General features: G+C 53.5%; 1 protein-coding gene across 1 annotated transcript in view; it reads right to left on the bottom strand.

The window, feature by feature from the left end:
* Positions 1-13,071, bottom strand: part of CELF5 (CUGBP Elav-like family member 5) — a 34,925-nt gene extending 21,854 nt beyond the window's left edge. Inside the window, exons 1-2 of the mRNA XM_026082253.1 lie at positions 13,048-13,071; positions 11,669-11,751 (exon numbers count right to left, since the gene is read on the bottom strand). The gene's annotated coding sequence lies outside the window, so the exon portion shown is untranslated. The remainder of the gene's footprint in view (positions 1-11,668; positions 11,752-13,047) is intronic.
* Positions 13,072-20,785: the final 7,714 nt, after the last annotated feature.

Raw genomic sequence — 20,785 nt, 5'->3', positions numbered from 1 at the left:
CCATGGGCCGTTACTCCTGCTCCCAGCACCTTGGTTGAAGGCCCCGTCGCCATGGAAACCGCGGTTCACCACATGGAACCTGACATTTGTGGTTGCCATGGAAACCAGCTCTTGGGGGCATTCCCTCTGCTTTGCACAAAAGAGACATTTTGATGTGATCTCCGGGGAGGGGGAAGGCCCCCCTCCCTGTCCATCTGTCCGCACCTTCCCTTTCGCCCTGCTCCCTGGGGGTCGGCATGCCGCAGGGGGGCACAGCACAGGGGGACACACGCCATGGGGGAACATGCCATGGGGGGGACACACCACGGGGACATGAACCATGGGGACATGCACCGCTGCCCGCCAAGCTGCTGGACAGCGCTGGCCACGGGGGCACCAGCACGCGACCATGGCCAGCGCCCAGCCAAGCCCCTGGCCAAGGGCTGCGTGGCTCCAGAGCCCTTGCAAGCTCCAGTGGGTTTGAAGGCGGCCAAAGTGAGGGCTGGTCCTGGGCTGGTCTTCCTCTGCTCTGGAGGATGGGGGGTAATGGGGAGGAGACAAGCAACACAGGTGCTGAGGTGTGGGGAAGAGCTGCAGGGCCCTCTGGAAGGGGAGGTCTCCCAGCCAGGCAGAGGCAGACCAGGGCCTCCTTGCAGAGAACTGGAGACCCGGAGGCTCCCACACCTGGGACACCACCACAGCTTTAATCCTGTTGTCCCATGCTGCCATTAAAGACAAGTGAAATACCAAAGTCCCCCCTCAAGCAGAAAGGGGTGCCTACAAGTGCAGAGAGAGTCCACAGTTGCTTTAACTCAATGCCCTGGCCTTGCGGCATCCCTGTGGGGTTCTCAGCTCCATACACAGGTCTCAGATGAAGGGCTCTGTCCCTACAGCAGGGATGGTCTGCCCTTCCCCTCACAGTGAGGGAGGAAGGGAGCAATGGCATGGGGGGAGGACATGCTGCTGGTTTGCACAGCAAACTGGAAATGCAAATTTTTGTGGCCTCCAGTCATCAACTGCAGCATGATCAGAGAACACACCTGGGTCCAAGAAAGCCATACCTGTACCGGCCCAGGTCACCCCAGAGCCACAGAGGCAGGGTGTGCATGCCCCAGATCCCGAGCGCCAAGCAGAGGTCTGTGCACAGACAGACCTGCATGCCTCTACCACACATACCCACCCCACACACGTGAGCACACACATGGCGTGGAGGACTTGAGCCAGTGATTTATGCAGTTTTGCCTGCCTCACTAGCTGAGCTTAATTTTCCTCATTAAATTATTTAGCCAAGCATTAAAAATTAACCTATTTGTTCATTTCTGAAGAATCTCCCATTAACATTTAGCACATCCTGTTAGGCCAGCATGGGCTCACCYCCYCCCMCCCTGCCCCCCCCCCCACCCCTGCACTTCTCCACACCACCTACCTGCTGCTAACGCTCCATGGCCCACTGGACACACACACACACACACACACACACACACACACACCCCTGCCACATGCAGTGAGGGACATTACGTGGGAGGGGACAGAGGTCCCCCTGCCCTCCTCCAGCTTCTCCCCCCACATCCAGGCAGGATGCGTTGCTTCTCTCCAAACACAACCGCACTTCCCCTCCACAGCCTCTCTGCCTGCACTGCTCCCCTTCTCACACAGGCAGCTCACTTTCTCCAAAGCTCTGCTGACCATGGGAGCATTAAAGGTCTTCTGATGAACAGAAGCTGATGCTGTGAAGCACAGCATCCACATCTCCTGTGTCCCGCTCAGCAAGCTATGAGGAGATCCTGGGCGGGAGGAGAGGCACTGCAGCCTCGAGTTTTCCCGGGAAGAGGCAGTGATGAGAGGCCTTGCTGGTCAGACAGTGTCTAAACTTCATCCCCCCCCAACCCCATCCCCAGGGCCTGATGAGCATAGGAAAAAAAGGGCACTGAGTCCAGGCTTCCTCTCTGCTTTCAAGGAAATGGTCCTACCCTTGTAGCACTCTTCAGATCATGGATCTGCAGGAAAAATTCTGGCCCTGCTGAAGTCAGAGGAAGCTCTGCTATTGACTTCAAGGCCATGTTTTTCAACCCTGGGGCTCTCCAAGCCAGAGTGTCCCAAAAGGACCAAATTCTAGACAAATTCAGGTGAAATTCCCTATCAATGTCAGCAAGAGGGAGACACAGATCCAGATGACAGAGGAACAGGTAAGCAGAGAAGAAAGGCTATGTCACAGGTCTGGATTTGGTGCCAGAGTTTACAATTCTCTTCACCCAAAATGCAATGTTTCTCTCTTCCCCAGAAACCCCTCCTCCCCATGTTTACACTGATGCCCTGCATGAGCTGTCATCTCAGCCACCCAGGAGCCACAGCCTCAAAGGAGGAACCATGACCACTACCTCTTGCTTCCTCAGCTTTCAGACTGTGGAGGCTGGAGAGAGGCAGCGAGCCCCCCCAGGGATGGCAGGGCTTGCTCTCTATTAATTATGAGTAAGTGATGCAGAATAGCCCCTCAGGTGCAAGGCAGGGGAACCTCATAGCGTTAAGTGGGTCAGAGGCAGACAGCATGAAACACACAATGCAGGCTGGCTCCTCTGGGGCTTCAGGAACCAAAAGGCATCCAAGGCCACTGGCAGAACGAGGTCCTGGGGTCTTGGGCTCTTCCAGTCATGGGCAGGTGCTCTGCGGGCCACCCTGCCTGGTGGATCACCACTTCTAGCTGTGCAAAATACATGCATCTAAATGTCAATTTGCACATTTGGATTCTCTTTCTGATCAGGAAGGCAAGCAGTGATGGACTGGTGCCAGCCTCAGTGCTCAAGCCTCCTGCTTGCATCTTTCCACTGATGTCTCAGGGTACCTCAGTCCTGCCCAGAAACACCATCCTTCAGGGTGAAAGGGTAGTTCAGCCTCATACAGAAATATTAGCAACATTATCACCTAACACCATTCCACCACAGCTCTAAAGGCTGCTTAGGAATTCATGCCCCACCCCCCCCAGCCCCATTTTGGAGGAGACAAGGATCATTGTAAGCGCCATTTTTCAGGTGGAGAAACCAAGGTACAGGCAGCAGATGAAGGTCACATGGGAGGTCTGCAGCAGAAGCAGGATGTGAAGCCAGGAGTCCAAACCACAGGGCTCCTGCCCCATAACTAAGGCCTTCCCTTTCTGCATGAGCAAGGAAGGCTGTGGAGGGACTGCACCCCATTGCTTTGTATCACTAGGAAAAGAGCAAATAAACCCCAACTATTTTGCAGGTTTCCTTGGAGGGGTATTTTCCCTACCCCAGCACAGAGGACAAATAGGCAGAGTGGGGAAGCACCCCCCCCCCCCAACAAAGGCAAGGGCTGAGTGAGAGCAGAGTTGCATGCAGGTGTCCTCGGACATCCAAGCAGCGCAAGGCCCACAACACACACAGACCGGCTGCTGTGCCTTTCGCGGTCTCTGCTGTCCTGAGTTCCTCCTTCCTTAATGCACTCCGTCATCCTTGTCCTCGCTCCAGCTAGCACTGCCCTGTGAGCAAGGCAAGCACCTTATCGCTGTGACTCAGAAAGCCTTTGGATCTCTCCAATATCTCTATGGAAGTGACAGCGCCATTACTGTGCATGCATTAACATCAGATAACCAGTGTGGAGGCCAGCCCAACATAGCAATTACAGCCCCTATCATGTGCGTGACTGTTTGGTGGACACATCTCAGGAATCAATGGTCAGTCTGTCCTCACAGGGCTCCTTCCTTGATGCTTCAGGGCACCACAGGGCACAGCACTGAGGAGGACATCAGACGATCTTCCCTGTTGCCCTGATCTCTTCTTGTCACTTGTGTTTTAGTCCCAGTGAAGGTCAAAGGGGATTTAAGGTGAGAAGAGGAAAGGGCTAACTTCTTCTTCTGCAGGTGCTAGGAGACCAAGTATCCCCTGGGGGCAACAGAAGGAAAAATTCTGGGCTAAACTCATGTGAGGACCTTGCTGCTTTCAAGAGGGTTTTTCAGCAGTGCAAGAAGCAGCAGTATATGGCCCCGGCAGTATACGGACCCAAACATCCTCCTGCTCTTCCTGCCTTGCAAGACAGGGCTGAAGGAACAGACAACCCCAAAAACTCCTCTAGCAAGTTCATCAAGAGCACAAGAGTCCATTATAGCCTCCAGAAAGCCACACGCCCAAGGACCCACACACTTTGGTGCTCAGGCTCTCTGCTCTGTATCAGCCGCAGGATCTCGCTTTCGCAAGGACAGGGCCTGGGTTATCCAAGGAGGCCCTAAACACAGGAGCAATTCCCAATCCAGAGCGAGGTGGAAAATGCCTAGCAGGCCTACAGGGAGCAGGAATAAGATGATGTGAGATGGATTACCATATCACTCTGAGCAAGCTGGAGGTGGCTGCAGAGGGGAATGTTGGGAGCACTGTCAGCACAATGGCAACACCAAGAAGCCACGAAGCCCATGCTGCCACACTCGCCCTGCTTTCATCTTCCTGCCGGGCTGTGCAGAGAAGGCACCCAAAACTCACCCTGCCCTGTGCTCGCTGGTGCATCACTGGCCTTGCTTCACTGCACGCCTGGTCCTGCAGCCTCCGGTACTTTTCCATGCACTGATCTCACAGGAGGGAGCCTCCGAGGTCCTCCGCAAACTGGGAAAGGGCAGCGCGGGGGCATGGGAAGCCTGAGCTGAGAGGGTTTGCAGAGAGCTGGCGCGAGTCTCACGCATGTCTCCAGAGGTCCCCAAGGCTGCCACGGAGCGCGTGGGAGCACCTGCTCAGGTGGGCTCCTGCTACCTGTGCTCTGGGCTACCTGTGTGGAGGCAGCTTCCAGTGAGGCTCAGCACTACCACTGGGCACCGTGAGGGCCTCGGCTGTGCCGGGGAGCCTGCCCCGGCTGGGAGACTCCTTGAAAAACAGCACCCCTGGCCAAGCGGCAGGGGGTAAGTGAGAGAGGAAAGGGGACGTGGTGGGGACCACATCCCCTCCCATGACATGCAGGGACTGGCAGCAGCATGGAGGTGTCCACCACTCTCCATCAGCTCCGACCAGAATGACCAGGAGATGCCGGCAGCACCTGTGAGGCTGCTGCGCTGCCCCCGGCTCCCTCCCCCACAGCAGCTTAATTACAGTGACTGGGGACAGAGAGGTCCCTGCTAATTTAATGCTCTTTTGTTGCTGTGAACCGTGGGGCCAGCGCGTGGTGCTGGGCACTGGGCTGCACCGGGGACCTCTGCACCCAGCCGCCACGCGTGGGCCATGATTAGCTCCCGTTCCCATGGCAACCGCTAACGGGCCACGGGCTTCCTGACAGCCACAGCCGCCACGCTTTGAGAGCAATCAACCTGACAGTGATGCAAACACCTCTTGCTGCAACAAAAAATGCACCCGGAGAAAAACGGCTCAAGAACGGGCTGCAGCACGGCATCACTGTGGCTGCAGGGAGGGCAGTGGTTGTTGGTCACCTGGACTTCAGCAAGGCCTAAGACACTGTCTCCCATAATACCCTCCTAGCCACATTGGTGAGATGTGGTTTGGACTGGTGGAACAGAAGGTGGCTGGAAAACTGGCTGCGCTGCCAAGTCAAAAGGGTGGTGGCCACCAGCACCCAGTCCAGCTGGCTACTGGTGGTATCCCTCCGTGGTCACGACCAGGCCAAGACATTTTAATGTCTTTACTAACAGCCCGGATGAAGGGCTCACGCATGCCCTCAGCAGGTCTGCAGTGGAGTCAGATTGCAAGCACAGCCAGGAGGCTGCAGGGCAGGGCTGCTGTTCAGGGGAACCTCAACAAGTTTGAGAAAGGGACGATGGCAACTTCGTACAGTTTAATGGTGATAAAGGCCAAGTCCTGCAGTTGGGAACACAGTAACACCCTGCGACGATCCAGGCTGCGGCTGCCCGGCTGGAAAGCAGCTCTGCAGGAAGGGACCAGGGGGTCCCAGCAGACAGCACCTCGAGCAGGAGCTGGCCGCACTGCGTGCAGTGTGCAGTCACGTTCAGCAGTGTGGAGCCTTTGGAAAGACAAAGGTCTGTGTGGGTTGCCGTGTGCACGAGCATGAGTGGGCTCACCAGGAAGCACAGGGAGACAAAAGCCCAAGCTCTGGGCTTCGAGGAGATGCAAGCATCCCTTTGTGCAATGGGCAGGAATTTCTGGGAAGGGAGGCCAGGAGAGAGCCTGCATGTGTGTTTTGGGGCAGTGTGTGGGAACGGGTGGGTGCTGATCCTTAATTTCATTAGCTTTCCAATTCTCTAGGCAGCAGGAGCCAATGTTTGCCTTGGCAGCTTGCTCTCCCTCTGCCTCTTCAGGGTATGTATTTTGCAGGGTTGCTGCCTTGCTTTGCTGTTGGTTCTCAGCCCCTTGAGCCAAATTCTCAAAGGAGTAGGTATTTGCAACTTCTCCGCAGTGAGCGGGCACTGCTGCTTAGCCAGGAGCTGCTCTGTCTCACTACCTTCATGTCCTGCCATTTCCATGAGATAGCCTTAACATGCTCTCTGCAATGCTACCTTCTACTGACGATGTTGCGTGGCTCTTGTGAACTCACCGATAGTGTCTCTGTCAAACCTGCAGGATGGACATGGGAGAAGCTTCTCCACCCTGCCCTGCTTGAGGGCTCAAACTGTAGACCACATCAAGGAGCAACAACTGGAGCCCAGCTTCAGCCCCCAAACAAACATCCAGGCCCTCTATTCTGCTCCTCAGCATGTCTCCCAGCCCTGCCAGCTGCAATGGCCTGCAGGATTCACACGAAGAAGCTGTTTCAGAAACACTGCCCTGGGCTGGCTGCACACCAGCACTTGTACAAAAGAGGAGGAGAGGGGAGAATGACATGCTTTGCCCTCTTCTACCAAACCTCTCCAGTCACTCATGTCCCATCATATCACCACTTGCAGTGGATCCTGATGGACAGCCCACAGGGGAGCCCTGGCTTCTGACAGTGCAGGAGACAGCTTGCCCACAGGGATGCCCTCCGCCCAAGCGCTGCTCTAGTCTCTGCATTAATCCTTGTGCCCAGCCATCTGAGTTACTGCTGCTGCATCTCAACCCCTGGTGCATTCCCAGAGTCTCTGTTCTAATGCTGCTGCTCTCTGTAATTTTCCATTCCTGTGTCCCTGCGTTCCCAAGCCCTCGCTGCATCCATGAGTTCTCCCCCCTGATGTAGCTGCATTTCAATACCCCCACTGCTGCTCTTAAACTGCCCATATTCCCAGCTTGGATCAATACCAATTTCTGCCACTTACTTGCCTACCTTTCAGCAAGCCCTTCTTTGTTCTGCATAGAAATAAAACTGTAACTGTATCTTGCCAGAAGAATCACTTTTTAAAAAAAACCTTCCCTCCCTTCCCTCCCTCTATTCTTCTCCCCCTTCTTCTTCGGGAGCAATTTTATGCAATTTGCAACTGTCTGGCTGCAAATGAAAAGAGACACAAAGTGTTTCTGCGAAATATTGAAAAGCTGGCTGCTTTTCCCTCAAATTTCACTTAGCGAGAGGCTTTAACTTGGTGTGTGATCACTGCGTGTCATTAATAACCTCTCCAATTCCTTTCAGAACCCAGCAAAGTGAAGGCACAATCACGAATCAAAAGCATGGGTTATTGAGATATAATATCGTTTCACCCAGCCGGGGAGGAGCGTGCCAGGGAGCAGGGAGGAGGTGAAGCACTGCACCGCTGTGCTGGCTGGCAGCTGAGGAGGACAAGGGATTCAAGGAGGGTGAGGGCCTGATGCTCTCTCTGCTTCTCCAGTCCAAAGATTTTGCCTCTGTTCAGCCTCCCTGGGCTGTACATCTCCCCCCAGCAGTGTGGATGCAGGCAACAGAGGTGATTGTTTTCTGTTTTGTTCCTCAGGCAGATCTGCCTCCGTCACTGCTGTGTCTTTGGAGCCTGTCAGGCTGCTCCAGCAGGACCAAGTGAGACCTGACCATGTACTTCCCCAGCCTGTCCTCATGGAGCAAGTCTGGGGAACACAAAACAGGATCTCTGCAGGCTCACCGTCCCCACAGCCACAAGGCAGGGCACCTTCCCTGCTTTCCGGATACTTGGCCTTTTCAACTCCTCAGCAAGTCTGGGTTCTTAGACACTGCTGCTTGCTCCCCGAGGATGCCCTTTAGGTCCCCATTCTAGGACGCTCCATCCTTCCTTCCCAATGGGAAGATCCATGCACTTGTTACTGCCAGACTGGACTGAGAGCAACACACCAGCTCTGCAGGCAACACAGGTGTTTTGTATCTCCGAACACAAGTTCTAGATAATACAAAATACAGCTCACAGTCTTCTCTCTTTTCACCCTGAGCATGCCAGCCCTTATGAAACTCTTTCTCTCCCCTCACATCTGCTTCCAAAGTCCACTGAATGATCTCTGTCCACAAAGAAATGCATGGATCCATAGCCCCAGCTCCACAAAAGCCTGACATTGATCTCTGAACTGCAGTGATGACTTGGCTCCTCTGACATAACGCAAACTACAGAGTCTGGGACGAAACAGAGCAGAGCTGGGACCAGAGCGTTCTTGGATGAGGGGAACAAATTCTGGTGGGAGACAAAGTGAGCCCAAAATCTGGCTACTTTTGGAAAAAGATGCTACACCTTCCTGTCCACAAAAAGCTTTTCTGGGCTTAACTCTTGTATCCTATTTAGCTAGCAGACACCCAACGGCCCCCAATTTAAAAACAAACAAATGAAGTAAAAATCACAATGCAAAGAGAATTTTGACCTCCTAAATGGGAGAACTTGCCAGAAGTGCCATAAAAGCCAATAGAGACCATGGTGATTCCTACTGATTTATGTGGAAAACCTACAGTAATGAGCAACAATATAAAACCTCAGGACAGCCACACTGCAGGTGCAGCTCCGCAGGAACAGTATGGCAGCATTCCTGGATACAGACATCGCTAGCATCAAGCACAGAGGGCGTAAGCAATACATCTGCAGGCACAGCACCAACCCAGAGACAGACTTGGAAAGAGAACCCAGGCATCCTGTTTCACTTCATCTGTCTAGTCCCCTGTTCACAGCCTGAGGACCTACCAGAAACCATATCAAAGCATTTCCTTGAGTCTGACCTTATCAAATCCCCACTCTCAGCTATGAAAACCATTTATCTCTATTTGGATTCATGAACTGTTGAGATCAGCCACTGGTCTCTACATTGAGACCAATGAAGAAGGTACTTGTGGCATCTATGGTTGCTTTGCAATACAGGGGCAAGTGTAGTATTACCCAATAAAACACCTTCTATGCTGCTCCATCCTTTGCTGTCTCTAAAGCCACTGATGCTTGGTCATGCATTCAGGTGAATGTTTGTGTAACCCTACACTGATGTTATGCACACCCTTAAACTTTCTTACTGCTATTGCTATTTGTAATAAAGAGGTGGTAAATGGGTAAAACAAGCAAGAAAGTGCTTGTTTACCATACTATGGCCCATTTACTTAAACCCCCGTGGTCTGCTTCAGTACATTCTGTTCACTGCCCTGTGCTAGGGTCCTTGCTATGTATTTGGTGAGAGGCTTTGCAACAGAGTTCATCATAAGATGGTCTAAATATGAATGTACAGAGGAGAAATTTCATTATGTCGTTCCCAAAAGAGGGAAACAATCAATTGCCCAGAGCTCCTGACTGTGCCTCCTTTCCAGAGTATTCTCTGTGATCACTTGGGCCACAGGGATGGGTGGTGCTACATGGACACAATGACCAAACCAAGCGAAGCAAATAGGGCTGCAAGCTACCTGAGGTCAGCCAGCCCCTTCCATGTCAAGATCAACTCTACCTCCTCAGGCTGGAGGTCTGTTTCATTTTGGTAGTAACCATCTCTAAGCGATCACTAAAATGACCAAAGAGAATCCCGCCTTCTTGATCACACAGGGAATTTCCTAAAGAAAAACTGAATGTGATGAAGTCATATATTGCCAGCATGAAGATGTACAGCTCCAAGTACAACACAGCTCATCTCCATGTTAATCCTGAAACCTAAGAACAGCACATAGCTCATTAACTGTCTGAAGACTACCATGCTCGAAAGTATCTGGCAGCAAACACTTCTTCCTGTTCCCAAGCAGTTTCCTATGCCTCCCTAAACATAAAAAACCTTTAGATCACCCAATCTCAGATAAATGTGCTTTGCATTGCTTGTTTAAACATGACCCCATGCAGCACTCTAAATGCGGACAACAAACGACAGAGAACAGTGAAACATGCAATAGACCCCAATATAGGATGGCAGCAAAACAGAGAGTGCCTTTATGCACCGAGCCTCACACCAATAACCTCTGAGGGTCCCTCTAGAGGTACTAGACAGGGACATGTCCGTTTCCTCTCCACTGGTGCAGCACTGCATCACGACCCATCCAGCATCCATAGATACCTCTCCCACACCCTGCGACTTGCTCTTATGGACTTTGTCAGCTCTGCCCTGGACCAATGCACACAGATTACATCATTGCTTTATCCCAAAAGGTTGACCTTTTCCCTCACAGAAAATTAAGTCAAATAGTATTCAAGTACCTAGTTATCTGCATTCTTCCCCTGCTGCCCTGAGATAACCTGGAACATCCATAGCTGGTAACAGTAAAGATTCCATTAAGTGGTAATTAAAACATGAGCATTTTCCTGCCCTCGAATGTCAACACAGACCCGCACACAAAGGGAGCACAGGTAAACCAATATGGCAAAAGGTGTGCGTGAGGAGGTCATGAGGGGAGGTGAGGGAGGTTGTCTGGACCTGGATGGTTAAATGGGAAATGTTATGGTTATGAATTCCTGACCCCTCTCCAGAGACCCCTGGTCTACATTAATTATCCTGCTGCCTTGAGCACTCCTGGCCTCCTGTGAGCTTCTGTCTATAAGTTCCCAACTCCTCTGCCTGCTCTCCTACAAGTGAATTCTTCCAGCACGCACACTGAGCCCCTCAGCACAGCAAGAGACCTGTCCAGGGGTCCAAGGCTCTCGCACCACACTGAAATGGGAATGGCAGTGACTCAAACCTCCTCTCAGCTCAACAGCGGGTCCCAGGGAGGCAGGGGGCTTCTCTGCAACATGGGGGTTGATCCGCAGCACCTAGCTCCTGGGCTCCCCTAGTGCTTTGCCCCCAGCTCCAGCTGTGGAGGGAGCAGGACCCAGGGATGGCCACAGCTGGCTCAGCACTCTGGTCTCACCTATATTACCCATTTCTCTCCCAGATGATGGGACATGCCAAGAGCACTCCCTCTCTGAGAAGCTGGTCCAATTCAGCCACGGCACTAAAAAACATTTTGGTTTGGCTGCACAGAGCCACTGAACCACCTGCCCAGGCACCTGGCAGAGCTGAGGCAGACAAGGAAGTTCTGCACATCTGGAGGAAAAGGGTCTGGTACCTCATGCTGCCTCTTTCCACCTTTCCAGCATGACCGCTGTGCAGGCTGGGCCCACGCACTTCACCCAGGCACCCCGGCTCCCCAGTGAAACGAGCACAGAGCTGGAGAGGCCATGTCATGCCACAGTGGCTGCAGAGCAGCACAGAAACGGGTTTAGCTGGAGGGACACGGGGCAGCTTTGGCAGGACGGAGAGAAGAGAAGCACCTCTGCGAGGAGCAGCTCTGTGCTTTGGCCCTGCACCCCTGTTCTAACCCCCAAACCACCCTCCTCTTTCACAAGCAGGAAAATTAATCTCAACCAGCTCTCCCCCAGCTCTCCCTCCCCCAACAAGCCCTGTCTGCCAACCCGTGGCATGAGCTGCAGGCACAGTTCACTGCGACTTACCCCTGGCAAAGTCTTCTGTTCGTGCAGTGCCGTCTGGGCTTTGATAGCAGAGTCTCTGGCACAGTAGGTGAGGAACGCACAACCTGTGGCAGATACAGCAAGTGCCAAGTTAGACGTGCAATTGCAGATGCACACCAACCCAACCTTGCTCTCTCTTTGGTAACAGCACGTGCCCCAGGTACATGAACTACATATGCTGGCTTGTTCCAGCAGACATTTGTCCCAACCTTTCTGCTCAGATACAGAGGAAATGTCCATCACAGCCCTTGTGTGAGACATGATTTTTTTTTTTATTATTTTAGTTAGCATCTTCATAAATTGCCTGTAAAAACAAAACAAAAAATAACAAAAGAGGAGAGAAGAGGAAAGACTTGTTAATTAAAGGTGCAGATGTTATGAAATCTGGATGCGTTGCAGACTCTAGGGAAGAAGACAAAGAAACACCATCAAGGGAATTGTAGGCCCCATCCAAAGTCTGTTGAAGTCATGGAAGAGGGTCCCAGTGAATGAACTAGGTTTGAAACAGGCTTTGGGCAAGGTAAGAGAGAGTAGGAGAGCAAATTGCAGGCTAACGTTGCCTGTGGAAGAAACAGCTCAAAACACAGATATCAGAGGAAATTGCAAGGACCAGTGAGATCACTGATGACATCAAAATAAATAAGGAAGAGGAAAAGCTCTGGGATTTTAGGCTGATACAGAAGCCCCTTGATCCAGACTCATGGAATCAGGAAAGCTACAGAAGGAGCGGTCCGGTTTTCTGTGCCACATGCACACCCCTACAATGTGCACAAACACACACAAGTATTTGCCTGCATAACAAGGGAAGTTCAGAGAACAAAGCACGATGCAGTCAGCAAGGCTGACTGAGAAAGCAAGCTGAAAAGCACGAGAAAAAGGCCAGACCCTGATGTTTTTGGTCAAGATTTGAGCCAGCATCTTAGCCTAAAATTGGAGCTATGGGAGGAAGGGAGGAACTGCAGCCCCCCCCCAAGGAGGAAGAAGGATCAGCTTTGGGTGCTCTGATGCTAAGAATAACCAAATGAAACTGAGAAAAGGAAAAATTTGGCTGGTTATCAAGAAACATTTCCTAGCAGAGAGATTTATTAGACTGTGGAATGATCTCCCAAGGGAAGCGCTGGGAGCTCCATCACTTCAGTTGTTTCAGATGAGGCTAGGCAAGGCGCTGGAGAATAGACACAGACACGAGAATGCCTCTGACCCCCCCCTTGCTGGTCCCCCCCCATTCCCCATGGCATTTCACATCCTAAGCAAAGGCAGGGCATGTCCCTTCAGCTTGTTAGTGAACAGCAGTGCAGCTATTGCTGTGCTGGGCTGCAGATGCGGGGCTATGGCCCAAGCAGAGGCTTTTGTGCCCCCACCTTCTCGTGCCTGGCTCAGGCTGCTCCCCAGCTGTTTCAGCTCCCCGTGGCTCCAGAGGGGGCTGCAAGGCAGGGCCCGCTTGGGTTGTTCACCCTGCCCCAGAGCGGTTCATGATGCATCACGTTTCCAGCCCACACGAAGCCAGCTGCCCAGGACAACCCTGATCCAGGGCCGCACGATTACGTTGCCCTTCTTCCATCCCAACTCCAGGGAGTTGCTGCAGCTAAGTAAATCATCCCTGGCCTCACAGCTCCTGCTAGAAAAAACACTCCAGAAATACACACAAATATTAGCCATCTCTAAGAAGTAATTAAAGCTCCTTGTTGCCCAGGTTTTGAACCAAGAATGCTGCACCAGAGCCAGACAGGGGATCATGAGTTAATTTAACAAATGCGGTGGGGCCAGGAAACATGCAGAGGGCCTTTTCTTCCCATGGCAAAGGCAGCTCTGTAGCGGCAGAAGCACCCCTTTGTTTTCCCTCTCCCCTCTCAGACTGTTGCGGTATCAAGCATGGGGCAAAGCCTGAAAAGCACCTGTGTGAAGATCTGGAGGTCCGGCCACTGACATCCCAAACGCGGATGTTCCCCTGGGTCCCACCTGCTGCAGTGGTCTGCGACTTTGCAGGGCAGAGACAAGTCACATGAGACCTATTCTAAAATCCTCAGGGTGAGAGTCACCATGCGCAATTCTGAAGTCAGGACTTGGGAATAAGCAATTTATTCCACCGAGAGCTTCAATGCACTGGTATCAAGTGCTCCCTGCATGTGCAAAGAAGACACCATCCTTGTCTCAGGATAATTTGCCAACAAATCTGAGAAGACCAAGGGTGGGAGATGAACAGCTTTACATGAGGCTATCTGCAGAGTCAAGTGCTCAGTCCCTGTCGCTGCGACACAGCCCCAGTTCTCAGTAACATCCCAGCTGGGGTAATGCGCACTGGTAAGCTCAAAAACCTCAGCCCATGGGAGGACAAGGACAAAAACGAGTGTTGGACAAAGGTGCACTGTTTAGTGGAGATAAAGGAGCGATGCTCCTTGCACAGGGATGGAGAATTACTTTGCAAGGTGCTGTCATCATGCCAGAGCAGGGGTTTGTACAGCCCAGCAACACCTGCACCCACTGACACCAATCCCGAAAGTGCCATGAACCGTCTCCCCCAGCACCCGCCAGCCCTTCTTCACCTGTCCCCAGGCTGCCCAGCCTCCGGGGGCCCGGGCCTGCGGGAGACGAAGGCTTTCAGCAGCTGTGGCCTGGCCACAGGGGAAGATGGAGCTGGAGGAGCCTCACTCGACCCATCCAGTGCAGCACGGTGGGGTTTGCTCAGCAGACGGCTCCTGCTCTCTGCTCCCAGAGCTTGAGGCGGCACCTGGCAGCCTCCAGTGACCTGCAGCCAAGGGGTGCGGTGGGCATGGGGCATGCTGAGGACGCACGAGCTGACCTGGTGGGGACCGCAGCCATGGTCCCCTCTCACGGTGCCACGTGATGGGGCTTCTGCTCCGCTGCAGGTGCCGGGCCCCCGGCCCTCAGCAGGGACAGCCGGACACAGTGGGATGGGGGGGACGCAGCTGTGCCGGGGTTGTCCAGGGCTCTCGCTGGCCGTGGGGCGGCCCCGGCTCCACGGCTGGAGAGGGACAGGGCAGCCACGGCTTTCAGAGAAAAGCACTTAAACCAATAGCCACGAGGATGAAATTCTCGCTGGCTATCAGCAGCTGCAGCACGCGGCTGCACCCAGCCGGGGAGGAGGGGGGTCAGAGCCCCCAGAGCGCTGCTTCCATGGCCCTGGCCCTGGCCTCAGCCCCAGCGCACACGTCCTCCATGCTGCCGTCAGCCTCCCACCCCTCCTGGAGCCAGCAGGGCGCCAGGAAGGATCCAGATTCACTGCAGCAGACATTTTGTTTTCACTTCCCCTGCATGAGACTGAATTTGGGAGTCTCTCTTCAAAAAGCAGCGGCTCCCTGCTGCAGGGCTGGGCAGGCGCCGCGGGAGGCCTGGGGCTGTCCCGGCATGCTCGTCCCACTCAGCTGCACGTGACAGCCTTCCACGCTCTGGCTTTTCCACAGAGGGTGGTTTTCTTCTCGCCATCTCCATCCCGGACACCCCAGCCCCAGCCTCTGTAGGGCTGGTACTGCACTGGGCTTTGCAGCCCAAGCCTTCCCAGGTCAGGGCCAGTTCCTATATTTAACTTTGGGTAAAGGATACTCTAAAAAGCAACAATGAAAACATTTTCTAAACCTGTTTGCAATCCAATCAGTTCTCTGGTAATTCAATTTGCAGGAAACAGCAAGCAAGCCCTCCTGAGCAGAGGACTGCAGAGACTGAGGGTCACTGGGAGTTTTGCCAATGGCTGTGACAGGAGCAGGATTGTGCCCAGATAGCACAGTGAGGGGCACTTCAGCCTGGAGGATTTTAGCACTCAACAGCGTTTGGCCCTGCAGCAGGAGTCTTCACCCCATCACGGTCACCCACTCACCGACAGCCTCCACGTTAAGCTGCCCAAGTAAGTAAGCCTGTTCGTAACCCTGTCACACCTGGGAAGCTCATTCCTACCTCCCAAATGGAGGAGTCCCGGAGGCTGCGCTAGCTGCGGCGAGGAGTGGGCTGAAGAGCTCAGCTACATCCTTTGGAAAACATGATGACTGCCCCTCGCAGCCAGGTGTTTTGGGGGTAGGATGCAGGAGTCGGTTCTGTTTTCTTTGCTCTGGTCAGAAATACAGAAAGGGACGTTGCAGGAACACTACATTCCGAGCTGAATTATGGAAACACATTTGGGAAAAAAGACCCTCCTCCCTGAAGAGACATTATCTCTTGCAAACTAACTCATGAACTGCTCCTCAGGACGCATCAAGGAAGTGGACCACAGCCCCCCCGCCCCAGCCTTCACCCCGGTGTCCGAAGCCTACAGAAGGCCCAGAAGGTCAAGGAAAGCCCCACGCCCTGGCTAGGATGGGTTTCCACCCTGTGGCAGGATCCTGGTACCATGTCTTTGCTGTTTTTTTCAGGCTCCAAAAACTGTGAGCCTGACATAAGTGACCAGGAAGGGAGAGGAGGGCTCCCCTCTCCTCAGCACCCTGCCCCACGGAGAGCCGATGTGCACAGGGCTGCGAAGGGGCCCGCGTTACCCATGTGAGGTCTTCTCACTTTGACATTTCCCACTTCAGTTAACAGCAAGCTCAGGTTGATGGGGGACAGGTTTATGCCACTCTGGGCACTTCTAGCATCAAGCTCGTGAACTTGAAGCCTGCTGAGATGCAGGATGTGGTATTAAAAGTGCCCAGGGCTCTTGAAAGCCTTGGTGTCACCAGCATCCCCCAATGTGCAGATGCTGGACAGAGCAGTGGTGACAGCAGGGGCTGCCTCGGCATCTGAAGCCGGGGAATCACGCCCTACCTGGCTCACCCGCAGTAGCCGTAATGGTGCAGACACGGCTGTCGTGCCCAAGCCCCGCAACAGGGGAGCAGCCACGCACTGTACCCTTGGCATCCTCAACAAGGTGCCCAGCCTTGCCCGAACACAGTCTGGACTGGCACCGGGAGAGGACGCAGCCCGTCGCTCTGGCACCTGCTGCCTTGGACATGACTGGCAGCCTGACCAACCCCCCCTGCGATGGGAGCCAAGCGCTGGCTCACAGTGGGGCCAAGGGGGCCTATCGCTGGCACGCAGTGGCGCACAGCACCAACCAAAGCTCTGCTGCCTGCAAGGAGAGGGGGAGCAGGGAGCCCCTGGGTGCTGCTGCCAGCTGCCCCCTGGCAGCAGCAACTGTCCCACAGGGTGGCTCCTAAAGATCACAAAGGCTTTTGGAAGAGCTACTGCCAGGCAATGCCTTTCCTGCCCTCCCAGAAGCCAAACACAGGGTACCCAGCTGAAAATCTTAGGCTAGGCTGTCAGCACCCTTCGAGATGGGAAGATGGCACATTGCTACCACACACAGAGACCTCCCCGTGCTTCAGCAAGAGCATTTACTAATGACAGTGCTTCATTTTGCCATCCGCTGGCATCTGCCCTCTCAGCTCCTCTGTGCACATGACCGTCTGTATTTAGTTCATTAAACCTCGCAAAAAGATAAGCAGAGGGGAGGGGTGGACTTCTCCTGTTTCTGGCCAGCAGAGGCTTGTTTGCCAGCTTGCAGCACATGGAAGTTCAGGGAAGACAGCAAAAACAGCCAGAAGGCAGGACGCCTGGGGGCTGAACACTGCGGGAGATGGCACAAAAGCTGGTGGGGGATTCACAGACAGGGCCCCCCAAACCATTCACCTCACTACGGCCCCTCCCAAGGACCTCGCAGGTCTTCCCTGGTTGCCTGCCTGGAAACGTCTCTATCACATGTCCAAAACTGAAAGTGTTTTCTGTCCCCTGAGTTACAGGCTCCATCCTGGGACCATGGCACACATGGGCATCAGGCCCCTAGAGCAGAGTGAGGTGGCACCTGGAAGCAACCACTTGTGTTTTGGTCGCTTCGGAGGCTGCGTGGCTGGCCTGGCCGTTGCTCCCCAAGGACTGCTCATGCTTTGGGTGCCCTCAAACCGTTACCTGCCCTCCAGCCCTGGGATGGTTTCCAGATCCCTGTAAACACAACCCAGCCTTGTTCCACTTGCAAGACCCACAGGCATTGCAGCAAGACAACAACTTTCCGTGCCTGATCCTCCCTACAACCCCCACACTGACTCTGGGATTTACAGTCCCCTCAGATCCTAAACATTACTCCTGACATCAGTAGTCTAAAGCCTTGAGTAAGAAAAGACCGTCAGCCTGCAGATGAGAGGGGTCTCTGGATACAACTTAGCATTAGAAATCTCGTCAAAGGCTTCAGCAGGGGAAACATGGTGTCAGCAGGGAGCTTATCTACAAGCCTGCAGAAGCTGAGTCAAAACCCAGCTGCCAAAGAGGCAAGGTAGGCTGGGGCTGCTATTATCTTCCTGCCCTTTGGAAAAGCCATCCACCTGCCTACACACTGTGTGCATCTTCACACAGCCCCTGAGATGGTTGCTCCTGCCCCTGTCAGTCTCCTGCAGCTCAGTTCTGCATCTCAGAGTCTCTTTGCTTCCCCTCCCATGGGCACTGCTAGGAAATCCACCCAGGATGGATGCTGACGCTCTTGGAGAAACCGCCTTCTGCCCGATCCTGGAATCCAAGACCAAAGATTTCCATTTGATCCTCCCTGCTCAGTCTCCCCCGATCCATTCCCAAAGCCTGTTCAAATGCTCCCCCTGTTCTTCCCATGGAAACATCAGTTTTAAGAAAAATACTTCCATTAACATGCAAACACATCTGCAATTAACATAAATAGAAAAACTGCATCATGAATAACATTAGGGGGCTGAAACAGTATCAGCTACCAGTCAGGTTACTGAGACACGAATAATTGGGTACTAAAAAAAAATTTCATAACGGTGTTCATGTTTCTACCACACCTGTGAGACCCTCCCCTCTCTGCAGTGAATTTGTGGGTTCCCAGCACCGGAGCAGGACAGCCCATGGGGGCTAGCTAACTCTTGGACCCTGCAGCCCACCTCGCACCCTCCTGCCCTGGCAGGTCCTCTCCACCCCCTTCCTCCCTGGGGCCAGAGGCAGCTGCTCAGCTCCCCACATCAAGCCGTAAGAGATTGCAAGAGGACGTGCTGGGCTTTACCAGTAGTGCTGTCTTCTCAAACAATCTCTCTTCCCCGTTTTGGGAAAGTAAGGGAAAAGGCGGATGGAAGTGGCATGTGAGCTGTCAGCTGGATCTCGCTGCGGATCAGGGAACGTGGGGAGACAAAACTGAATCTGTTCTTACAGCAGCCCCAGAAAGATTATGGTTCTCACATGCTGCAGGGATGGGTGAATAATTACTTGGATTTGCCAAAGCCTCCCACTAATCGGGTGGCTGCGAAACCCTGGACAGTTCCCCCGGCCGTGCTTCCCGCCTGCCGCGGACTCTGCCACTGGGCTTGGCCATGCAAGCCCTCGGGCACCCTCCAGCCCTGCAGAGGCCAATGGCTGCGGTGGCTCCCCCCGGACTAGCCTTCTCATGGGGAGTGGGACTCAGCTCCTGTGGGAGCAAGCACGCCAGGCAGCTGGACCCGGTGAGGTGGCCGGGGAAGGCAGGGGTCAGGGCTGGTTGAACGGTGGGTCTAACACATTCACTGCACGCTCATCCCCTCCACAGCCTTCTTCAGAAATGTATAATGTCTAGTCTCAAACCAGGCTGAGGGACTGTAAGTAACCCAAGCCATAAAGCAAGAAATCCCAACTTTTCCATTTGCACAAAACAGGGGGGCCAGAAGAAATCAAAGGTGTGAAAATAACTGTACAGTAGCCACCAGAATAACCTGCACGTGACTGGCCATCTATGGAAAGAACAGCACCAACCATCCCTAACCAGCACCTGCATCTGCTCAAAAATGTCAAAACCAAAGGGATACATTTATTTTGCTGCCTGAATCCTGCATTTAACAGCAAGTTAATGTCACACAGATCTGGCTAATACCAATGCTGTCCCCTCTAATTTCCATATCTGAGTGGCAGAATCTGCCTCCTGCCTGGAACCTGACCTCTGACCACAAACACAGCCTATATTTAACACGTCAACTGCAATGAAGTGTGCACTTGCTTCTTGCCTGGGGGCCATTCTCCTCCCCACTGTGTTGCTGGGTTTCAAACCTGGCTGCTCGCTGTCAGATTGTAAGAGGTTTGGACTCGGTCCCATGCACATGTAGACACCCAAGCACATGACAGTTTGGTTCGGAAATCCCAAGCCAGACATACTTCTTTGGCTAGGTTCAAACCATCCTGACTCCCACAGCCTTCAGTGAGGAGCTTTTTCCTTTTAAATTAGGGTTAGGTTTGGCCTTTTGTTTGGAAATAAACCCATCCTTCTGTTGTCCCTTTTCCTCTCTGTTCAGTCTGGAAATGTTAGACTTGCCTTGGCACTCACAGGGTTTTTTAAGTTTTCTCCTAAATCTGAAACCAGAGGCATCAGGACTGAAGGCAACTCCCACTCCCTCCTGTGTGCACCACCACGTGACCTCATCACAAATCATTTTAGGGCACAGAGGGCCAGGCTGAGCACTGACAGCTTTAAAGGTACTTACTGTAGGTTCCCTACAGGCTTGCTCTACATGTGCCAGGGAGTGGTGCTGAGATCACCATCTCGGATCTCACAGCAAATGGGCCCTGTGAATTCCCACCCATTGCAGGAGCAGTGGTGATCATCATCATAAGATCCCAGCCTCAAACACCTGCTGGGGAAGGACTCCGACTGCTCCACAGAAGGGAGCTGACATCCTGAATGTGACAGCTTTCCAAGCCACAGCTTTCAAATACAGCAATAAACGTAGCCAAACAAGCCTTCGCAAACTTTTTAGTATCCCCTCAAGGTCCTTCAGTGATCAAGGGCTCAAGAAGGCCCTTTATCTATCCAGAATGCCATTGGAAATAGCAGATTTGCAGCTCATATTCTTTGTTACGCAGATTTGAAAACCGTACCATTATATTCCAGCCTGGGAGGAGGTCTGAGACCACTAGGAAGGTTGCTGGCCTCTGACTGAGGGCTCCCATTCCAGTCTCTGCAACGAGCTGCCACGGTCTCTGCGTGCCCCGGGCTGCACGTTGATGCCTTTGTCAAAAGCCCCGTGCAACGGCGTGCCCGGCCAGGCCGCGGCGCAGAGCGGGAGCGCCGGGCACCGACCGGGCACGTCGGGGCGCCGGCAGGTGGTAGCGCAGCCGGCCCGGGGGCTCGCGGCGGCCGGGGGAAGCGACCCC

Source organism: Apteryx rowi, unplaced genomic scaffold, assembly GCF_003343035.1.
Source record: "Apteryx rowi isolate R43461 unplaced genomic scaffold, aptRow1 scaffold_570, whole genome shotgun sequence".
NCBI classification, from domain to species: Eukaryota; Metazoa; Chordata; class Aves; order Apterygiformes; family Apterygidae; genus Apteryx; species Apteryx rowi.
This window is presented reverse-complemented; position numbering and strand designations above follow the sequence as displayed.